The sequence below is a fragment of the Gigantopelta aegis genome, chromosome 7 (genome assembly GCF_016097555.1).
Source record: "Gigantopelta aegis isolate Gae_Host chromosome 7, Gae_host_genome, whole genome shotgun sequence".
In the NCBI taxonomy this organism is placed as follows: Eukaryota; Metazoa; Mollusca; class Gastropoda; order Neomphalida; family Peltospiridae; genus Gigantopelta; species Gigantopelta aegis.
In genome coordinates, this window is record NC_054705.1 from 601,272 (window position 1) to 611,571 (window position 10,300).

A 10,300-nucleotide genomic window follows, 5' to 3' on the forward strand; every position below is an offset into this window, starting at 1 on the left:
AGGTTTTGTTATCTTAATCATTTACATATACCTGGGTGCGGGACGTAGCCCATTGGTAAAGCGCTCGCTCGATGTGTGGTCGGTCTGGGATTCCACAGACAGCGTAGTATATACCACGACCTTGATATACCAGTCGCGCTGCACTGGCTGGAATGACACATAGCCCAATGGTCCCACCGAAGAGGATCGACCCCAGACCAACCGCGCATCGAGCAAGCGCTTTACCACTGGCCACGTCCCGCCCCACATAAAAACAAAAGCATGCACTGACTGTCTTTATACGCAAGTCGGATTCAAAGGAGTATTCTACTCCAATAGGTCTGCTGAGGGATTTGATCCTATGATCCATCGAATATCTACAGTGATGGAACCAGGTCGAGAAGAATGAAATCTGAAGTTGGGGGTCTGTCTCTACGTGTGAAGGGGGGGGGGGGGGGGATGGGGCGCACAAGTTAGATTTTACATTTTATTTTTATAGAGCAGGGTGAAACAAAACAGCAGTTTGATCCTCAAATGCGTAGGCCTGTGCTGCCCCGCCTCTTCAGGTTCCTACGGTCCTATCTACAATGACACAACTGGTGTGTGCTTGTGTGCATGTGTGGTGTGGGGTTGGGGGGCTTCACGGTTACTATAGACAGTGACAACTTGGGAGGGAGTACCTGTTCCCAATTTAATTTACAGTTTGTTTTCTTTAACGAAACCACTAGGGCAAATTGATTTATTCATCATCGGCTGTTAAATATTTGGTAATCTTGACAAATAGTCTTAGAGAGGAAACCCACTACAGTTTCCCATTAGTTGCAAGGGATCTTTTATATGTATCATCCCACAGATAGGATAGCACATACCACGGCCTTTGATATACCAGTCGTAATGCACTGGCTGAAATGAAAAATAGTCCAATGGGCCTACCGACGGGAATCGATCCCAGACTGATCGAGCATCTACTTCTACTACTACAACAACTACCACTACTACTACTACTACTACTACTACTACAACTACTACGACTCTACTACCTACTATTACCAGCACTACCGCTACTACTACCACTTACACTACTATTACCACTACCTACTATTACTAGCACAACAACCACTAGTACCACCACGACCACCGCTACTACTACTACTACTACTCCTACTACTACCCCCCAATATTACTACTACTACCACTACTATTACTCCTACTCACTATTAATACTACTACAACTATTGCCTACTATTACTACTACTACCTACTATTACTACTACTACAACTACTACTACTACCTACTATTACTACTACTACTACCACAACTACCCAATATTACTACTACTACTCCTAGTCACTATTACTACTACTACAACTACAGCCTACTATTACGACTACTACTACTACCTACAACAACAACTACCTACTATTACTACTACTACTACCTAATATTATTACTACTATCCCCCAATATTACTACTACTACTCATATCACTACTACAACTAATGCCTACTATTACTACTACTACTACTACTACTATTACTACTACTACTACTATTACTACTACTACTACTGTTGCTACTTACTATTACTACTACTACAACTACTGCCTACTATTACTACTACTACTATTACTACTACTACTACTACCTACCTACTATTACTACTACCTACATACCTACTATTACTATTACTACTACTTACTAGTACTACTTGTTACGGACTTAACAGAAAGGAGTAACACTAGTTATAAATATAGTTATTTTTGGTCTCACGAGCTCCCAGCCAGTAATACTGGGAATTAGATAAATGTAAAGTATAACAATCGATCACTTTTATCTTTCAATAAAGTCAAAACAAACAAGTATTAACATGTAAGAATATTATTTAATTATAATAGTTAATAGTCACACATGTGACATTGCATCTCAGTGCAATTACATTTATACCATAGCCTCTTTGGTAACACTTACAATGTATTGGATATTATTTAATTATAATAGTTAATAGTCACACATGTAACATTGCATCTCACTGCAATTACATTTATGCCATAGCCTCTTTGGTAACACTTACATGTATTGGATATTTCGGTTCAAAGTTCATTTCTTGGATAATGCAGGTTTTCAACGTCACAGGCTCAAATCCCCTGGATACGGTCCTATTGAAGACAGGTAGGGTTTGAATGTTCAATTCATCTCTTCAACGACTTTCTTCAAACTCTTAGGTTGGTTGCAGAACAATATTTGTTCTCTCAACTTGTAGCTGGTAACGGCACTTAACGTCGGCTACACGGAGTGTCACTCTTGGATCATCTGATGCATACTTGAAACACCTTCATCTTAATATTTTAAACAGACGGTGGTTATGCATGTCTCTAAAGAACACTTACTTTGGTAAGCCTTATCATTGCCATTTATCGGCTCTCGGGACGTGTTGGTTTCACTGCATTTCTCGACCAAAGTACTTGGCACACACTTGTTAATTGGTACACCCGGACTGTCCAAACTTCACTCATCGATATTACATAATAGTGTTATTACTAGTTCACAGAATACCAGTATAATGTGTTACAAGGAGGCTTAACGAAATACATTTTAAATATGTACAATATACAAGGACTACAAAGAGGCTTTACAATCTGACTAGTTACAGAAGAAAATACAAATTATATAGTTTTATTATCATTATTAGTCAGACATACCTAACACACACACACACACACACACAGAGAGAGAGAAGAACCTTACACTCAGCCATCCTGTTCGATCGCACCGATATATACACTCGTATTTGATTAAAGACAAAAGTTAAACGTACAAAATGTGTTTGGTTTAACGACACCACTAGGGCACAATGATTTATTAATTATCGGCTATTGGATGTCAATCATTGGTAACTAATTATGCCACAAAACATGTCGCCTCTCTCTCTCTCTCTCTCTCTCTCTCTCTCTCTCTCTCTCTCTCTCTCTCTCTCTCTCTCTCTCTCTCTCTCTCTCATGATTAATATTAAATGAACAGCACTATTTACATACCATGTCTTCGATGTCCTGGGACATTGCCTGCGATCGGGTTTTTAAGTTAGGTGTTGTGTGAGTGTGCATATATGTTGTTTAAAATGTGCTGAGGTGTCTCTAAACAATCACCTCTTTTCAAATTTGTTTCACACAACACGAAACGTGTCATGATAACTAAACGTCCCAGTTGGGTAGGGGTGATGATGTTTCATTGATGTCTATGGGGGTGGGGGGGGGGGGGGGGGGTTATGAGTCTCGTTTCACAAAGACCTTTTACACTAATGTTTACGTCCGCCTAACTAATTCCAAAGCATTACACCATAATGAATTTATGTCATGATGACGTCATTTGGCTTCCACAAAGCCAAAATCGATAAATAATTAAATGATAAAAAATTTTGATACACTTTTTGAAAGAAATAAGGACACATATGGCATATCTGACCAAATGCAAATCACCACTAGAATAGTAATCCCCTGGGGATTGTGTGTCGGTCGGGGTGGGGTTCACGTGGGACGGAACGCCGGCGAGGCTAAGAAAATCTTTACAGTGCAATACTAAGCTATTTATATTAGTGCCCAGGGTCAATGCAGATAAAAGGTACCACTAGCCAGTGTACGTTAGCTTTATAAATTTGTGTTTTGAGAAGATTTTATGAGGCCCACAGCACAGCACAACCCACAGCACAGCTCAGCGCCCACAACACAGCACAGCTCACAGCACAGCCCACAGCACAGCGCCCAACCCAGCCCAGCCCAGCCCAGCCCAGCCCAGCACAAAGCACAGCGCCCACAGCACAGCACAGCCCACACCCACAAATAAAATCCAGGTTATGCTAATGTTTGGGAGAAAATTATTATTTATTTAAGAATACCCTCAAATCTACACTAACAATGACACACACACACACACACACACACACTTTTGCCAGGTATGTTCAATAGACGGAGTTTGGAGTGCACCCCACTGCAAGCACATTCTACTGAATAACAGCTGCAACATGATTACAGGTTTGACCAAGCCAGAAAGTAATTGATCTTGTATTTATTATAATAAAGGGGACGGTACAAGTTTACTGGACACTGTGATACTAGACGAAGTTTAATTTTTGGCCAGATGATTTGTTTTTTTCAACAACAAACACACTAACATTGATCACCAGTGACAATGATTGCAGTCAAATGTTTTCTGTAAATAAGTGTGTGCTCACTTCATTCTTACTCGGAGTATACTTAAAAAACAACAACCTCATAATAATAATAAAATCATTAAAGGCAAATGATGATGATGATGATGATGATGATGATGATGATAATAATTATTTATTATTAAAAACATCATGAAAAAAAAAAAATGTCTACAACACCCGTTGTTCCCAGGCGGTCACCCATCCAAGTACTAACCGGGCCCGACGTTGCTTAACTTCGGTGATCGGACGAGAACCGGTTTTTTTTTTTTTTTTTTTTTTTAAATTAACCTTCAAAATAAATTCTCCCCAATGGGGAAATGAACCCCGGTCTCCCGCGTGACAGGCGGGGTTACTTTTTTTAATCTTTTTATTTCTCAAACAATATTGCACATATACATAAATGCATATACATAAAAAAGATAATAAATAAACACAAACTCACACGTACACAACCAGAACCACTCTCACATTTATCCTAATATCAAAAACCCTAACACACATTCGCAAAAACATATTAAAAACCACAAACACACACAACAAAAACACCAGCCACACAAAGATACATGCCACCCATCACCCCTCCCCCCCAAAAAAAAAAAAAAAAAAAAATAATAATAATAATAAATAAAAAATAAAATAATAATAAATAAAAATAGTAATAATAATAAATAAATAAATCCTAATTTTAATAATTTGTAACTACTGAGTTAAAGACATGAACTGACAAAATAAACAACTTTGTATAGAAAATAATGTCATGAAATAAGCTATTGCTAATAGTTCCAAGTTTATCCACACCCTCACACACATACTTCTTTTAGTGTTTCTCTTCCACACCTTTTGCACGCACAATTCGTCTCTTTTGTTTTCTGGTAACCACAGTATTCATAATCGTCTCGTCGGCTGGGCGTTTGATCAGCTGCGACCGACGCCTTAACTTTCGCTGTTGACCACTGTCAGTGTCTGTTGCCATGGTATCCGCGTCCTTCTTGTCACAATTAGCGATCCATTTCACTCCCTTGTGTTCACCTTTTTCAGTCTCTGGGACACTTGTTTTCATATACGGCTTGTCCGAATTCAATTCTGATGTTACTGCTTTACTAACACTTTTCTCCTCAGCATGGTTTTCCTGCGTGGCCATTCGTACTGTGACTGCTTCATTCATCCCGTCACTATCACTGTCACTATCATCAAACCACTCGCTATCATGTTCATGCTCACTACACACACACTCATTATTCCCACACCTTTCACATAGAAAAATCTTATTGCAGTTTCTCGCGTAATGTCCTTTTCGTTTGCAAAAATGACACACAGTATCGGGGCAGTCTTTAATCACATGACTATCCGACATGCAGTTATAACATACTTTGAGTTGGTTGTCATGCAGAATTTTAAAATACTCCACACCCTCCACTGTATTGAATTTCATTGAATACGGTAAACTCTTTATGTTGGGTGGGAATTTCACACGCACATACCTTGTTCCGTCTGCAATGTGTGTACCCTTATAAAATCTTCTGTAAATTGAAGTAATCAGTTCAATATTCAAAGATTTTAATCGTTCTTCAATTTCGTCATCAGAAATATATGCAGGCAAATGCAAAAAACGATACCACAACACTATCCGAATGTAGCAGTCTCGCTCTCATCTTGCGACCGTTTAATTCTAACGAGTCATTTTCCGAAATTATCCTAGCTTGAATAACGTCATCAAATGTCACCTCATATCGATCAGGTCCCTTTGGAACACAGGCGTGAATCACATCCCCTACTTGCTCTGTCAAAAAGTCAATCAACTCACCAGTCGCCATTTTCTTATTATCGCCAACATCAATTACAACTGTGCATTCCTTCTTGTATGATATTTTCTTCTTTTCTTCTCTCTCCATGTCTCCTCCTCCACTCATATCTTTACTCTAACCTCAAAATCTCAACTCAAACAGACTAACAATGTAGATAACGCCAATTCAAAACTTTCAATACGGGAGCCGAGGTGAAACACGTCCACCATCGACAAAACCCTAACCGGAAGCCATGACGAGAACCGGTGCTTTCAACGTGGTATGGCCGTAGACAACAACTGTTGAAAAATAGGGGTATACATATGTAATTTTCCGGAAGTCGGTATATGACCGTAGCTTTTGTTTTGTTTTAATTGTTGGAAAGACAGATCGACTGACTTATCGCCGGAGTTGTTTACATGCAATTTTGGTGAAGATTTTTTAATCAACACAGTGATCTCCCTTGTGTATCGCGTAGAGAAGAAGAGTCCGTAGAGGTTCTAACAGACCAAAATCAATCCCTATTGCCGATAATGTTAACGTTTACTAATAAAATTGATATAAGCAGCGTATCAACACACCCAGGAAGTACAGCAATAAAAAGTGTGGCACCTCACATCTAATCTACCTGCAAGAAAATGGGGGGGGGGGGGGGGGGGGGGGCACATACCATTTAAGAGATTTAATTAATGTTTTTAATAGCAACCGTCATGTTTGCTGAAAATTGCAGTTCCATTTTTGGGGGTACCCCGCGTTAGTTTCAACCTCTGGTATATACTGCATAACAACTGTATAACAAATAAAAGTGTATTTATTTATTGTCAATGGATCATAGTATTTGCACAAATAATCAATGTCACATATTATTACCAATCACACCCACAGCTGCTTTTACTCCGGAAATATTTCACGGTGCACCTCGAACTTTGACACGAAACTCTCTTCTTTGGTACTGTGCAACCTAGACCGGCCTCGGTGGTGTCGTGGTTAAGATATTGAGCATGTCTGATAGGTACAGGGTTCGGAGCCCGGTACCGGTTCGCACCCAGAGTGAGGTTTAACGACTAGTGAGTAAGACCACTACACCCACGTCTCTCTGACTAACAACTAACGAGTAACTCGCTATACTGGACAGACAGCCCAGATAGCTGAGGTTGTGTGCCCAGGACAGCGTGCTTGAACCTTAATTGGATATAAGCAGGAAAATCAATTGAAATGAAATGAGTCCACTGGTTGTTGCCATATATCCATGCTTGCAGGCTAATTATTTGGAATATTGAAATAAATTAGAAAGCTTAGTAATAACCAAGGAGTTATTTTTTGTATTTACATTTCGTTTCTAACCAATGAAACACTTTTGGCTGAGGGACGTGGGACGTAGTCCAGTGGTAGAGTGCTTACATGGTGAGCGATCGGTCTCGGATCGATCCCGTTCGGTGGGCCCATTGGGCTATCTCTAGTTCCAGCCTGTGCATCACAACTGGTATATCAAAAGCCGTGGTACGTGCTATCCTGTCTGTGGGAGGGTGCATATGACAGATACCTTACTAATAACAGAAAACATGTGAGCGCTTTCTATCTAAGACTACGTGTTACAATTAGCAAATGTTTGAGATCGAATAGCCGATGATTAATAAATCAAGGAGGTGTAATGCTGTCGTTGAATAAAACACACTTTAACTGTTTGCCTGTAATGAGATTCGGAGTTCATGTACTCGCTAATAATATAGCAATAATGGCTATGCGTCCGTGCGCTCACACGCGCACACGCACATATATACACACATACACACAAACGCACACACGTACGCACACACACATATATTATGATAGGATACTAAATGTAGTTCGTAAATTATGTTCTCTTAGGAATAAATATTCCACAAATGCAGAATACTTACGAGTTTACGAAAAATGTGACATCACAGGTTATTGGGGAACTGGTGGGGGTTTTAAAAAACTTTTTAATTATTATTTCTTCTTCCTGTTATTATTATTTTACCTTTTTTTATTTTATTATTATTATTATTTTAAATATTTTTATTTACAATTTGAGCAATGTACATTCACTAAATAAATTATATTAAAACAATAAACACCCACATACAAGAACCGTTCACTGAGCTACCCTGTTATATCACACTAATATATACATTCGTATTTCATTAAAGACAAAAGTTAAAAGTAAAAACGTGTTTGTTTTAACGACACCACTAGTGCACATTGATTAATTAATTATCGGCAAATGGATGTCAATCATTGGTAACTAATTATGAGATAAAACATGTCGCCTGCGAATCTCTCTCTCTCTCTCTCTCTCTCTCTCTCTCTCTCTCTCTCTCTCTCTCTCTCTCTCTCTCTCTCTCTCTCTCTCATTATTAATATTAATTGAACAACACTATTTACATACCATGCCTTCGATGTCGTGGGACATTGCCTGGGATCGGGGGAAGCCCGTGTCCATCCACATCGAACGACCCATCGCATCTCAGACAAGTGCTGTATCCACTAAGCGATACGTCGCCTAACTATAATTACAATGACAGATAGATGACGTCACGCAATTGTTTGTCGTTTGTTAATGAACTTTGACCTCCGCAAAGCCAACAGAGATTTAATAAAATAAATATTTATATATTTGTTAGGTGTTGTGTGAGTGTGCATATATGTTGTTTAAAATGTGCTGAGGTGTCGCTAAACAATCACCCCTTTTCATATTTGTCTCACACAACACGAAACGTGTCATGATAACTAAACGTCCCAGTTGGGTAGGGGTGATGATGTGTCATTGATGTCTATGGGGGTGGGATGTGGGCTATGAGTCTCGTTTTACAAATACCTTTTACACTACTGTTTACGTCCGCCTAACTAATTCCAAAGCATTACACCATAATGAATTTATGTCATGATGACGTCATTTGGCTTCCACAAAGCCAAAATCGATAAATAATTAAACGATAAAAAATGTTGATATACTTTTCGAAAGAAATAAGGACACATATGGTATATCTGACCAAATGCAACTCACCACTAGAATAGTAATCCCCTGGGGATTGTGTGTCGGTGGGGGTGGGGTTGACGTGGGACGGAACGCCGGCGAGGCTAAGACAATCGTTACAGTGCAATACTAAGCTATTCATATTAGTGCCCAGGGTCAATGCCGATAAAAGGTACCACTAGCCAGTGTACGTTAGCTTTATAAATTTGTGTTTTGAGAAGAGATTTTATGAGGCCCACAGCACAGCACAACCCACAGCACAGCACAGCGCCCACAGCACAGCACAGCTCACAGCAGCACAGCACAGCCCACAGCACAGCGCCCAGCCCAGCCCAGCCCAGCCCAGCCCAGCCCAGCACAAAGCACAGCGCCCACAGCCCAGCCCAGCCCAGCCCACACCCCCAAATAAAATCCAGGTTATGCTAATGTTTGGGAAAAAATTATTATTTATTTAAGAATACCCTCAAATCTACACTAACAATGACACACACACACACACACACACACACACACACACACACACACACTTTTGCCAGGTATGTTCAATAGACGGAGTTTGGAGTGCACCCCACTGCAAGCACATTCTACTGAATAACAGCTGCAACATGATTACAGGTTTGACCTAGCCAGAAAGTAATTGATGTTGTATTTATTATAATAAAGGGGACGGTACAAGTTTACTGGACACTGTGATACTAGACGAAGTTTAATTTTTGGCCAGATGATTTGGTTTTTTTCAACAACAAACACACTAACATTTATCACCAGTGACAGTGATTGCAGTCAAATGTTTTCTGTAAATAAGTGTGTGCTCACTTGATTCTTACTCGGAGTATACTAAAAAAAAACAACAACCTCATAATAATAATAATAAAATCATTAAAGGCAAATGATGATGATGATGATGATGATAATAATAATATTTATTATTTTATTATTAAAAACATCATGAAAAAAAAAAAAATGTCTACAGCACCCGGTGTTCCCAGGCGGTCACCCATCCAAGTACTAACCGGGCCCGACGTAGCTTAACTTCGGTGATCGGACGAGAACCGGTGCTTTCAACGTGGTATGGCCGTAGACAACAACTGTTGAAAAATAGGGGTATACATATGTAATTTTCCGGAAGTCGGTATATGACCGTACTTTTGTTTTTTTTTAATTGTTGGAAAGACAGATCGACTGACTTATCGCCGGAGTTGTTTACATGCAATTTTGGTGAAGATTTTTTAATCAACACAGTGATCTCCCTTGTGTATCGCGTAGAGAAGAAGAGTCCGTAGAGGTTCTAACAGACCAAAATCAATCCCTATTGCCGATAATGTTAACGTTTAC

General features: G+C 39.5%; 1 non-coding gene across 1 annotated transcript; it reads right to left on the reverse strand.

Annotated features, from left to right (window-relative positions):
- Positions 1-9,929: 9,929 nt before the first annotated feature.
- Positions 9,930-10,048, reverse strand: LOC121378163. The gene has a single exon (XR_005958679.1). It is a non-coding gene; the product is annotated as a 5S ribosomal RNA (ribosomal RNA).
- Between the last annotated feature and the right edge of the window lie 252 nt (positions 10,049-10,300).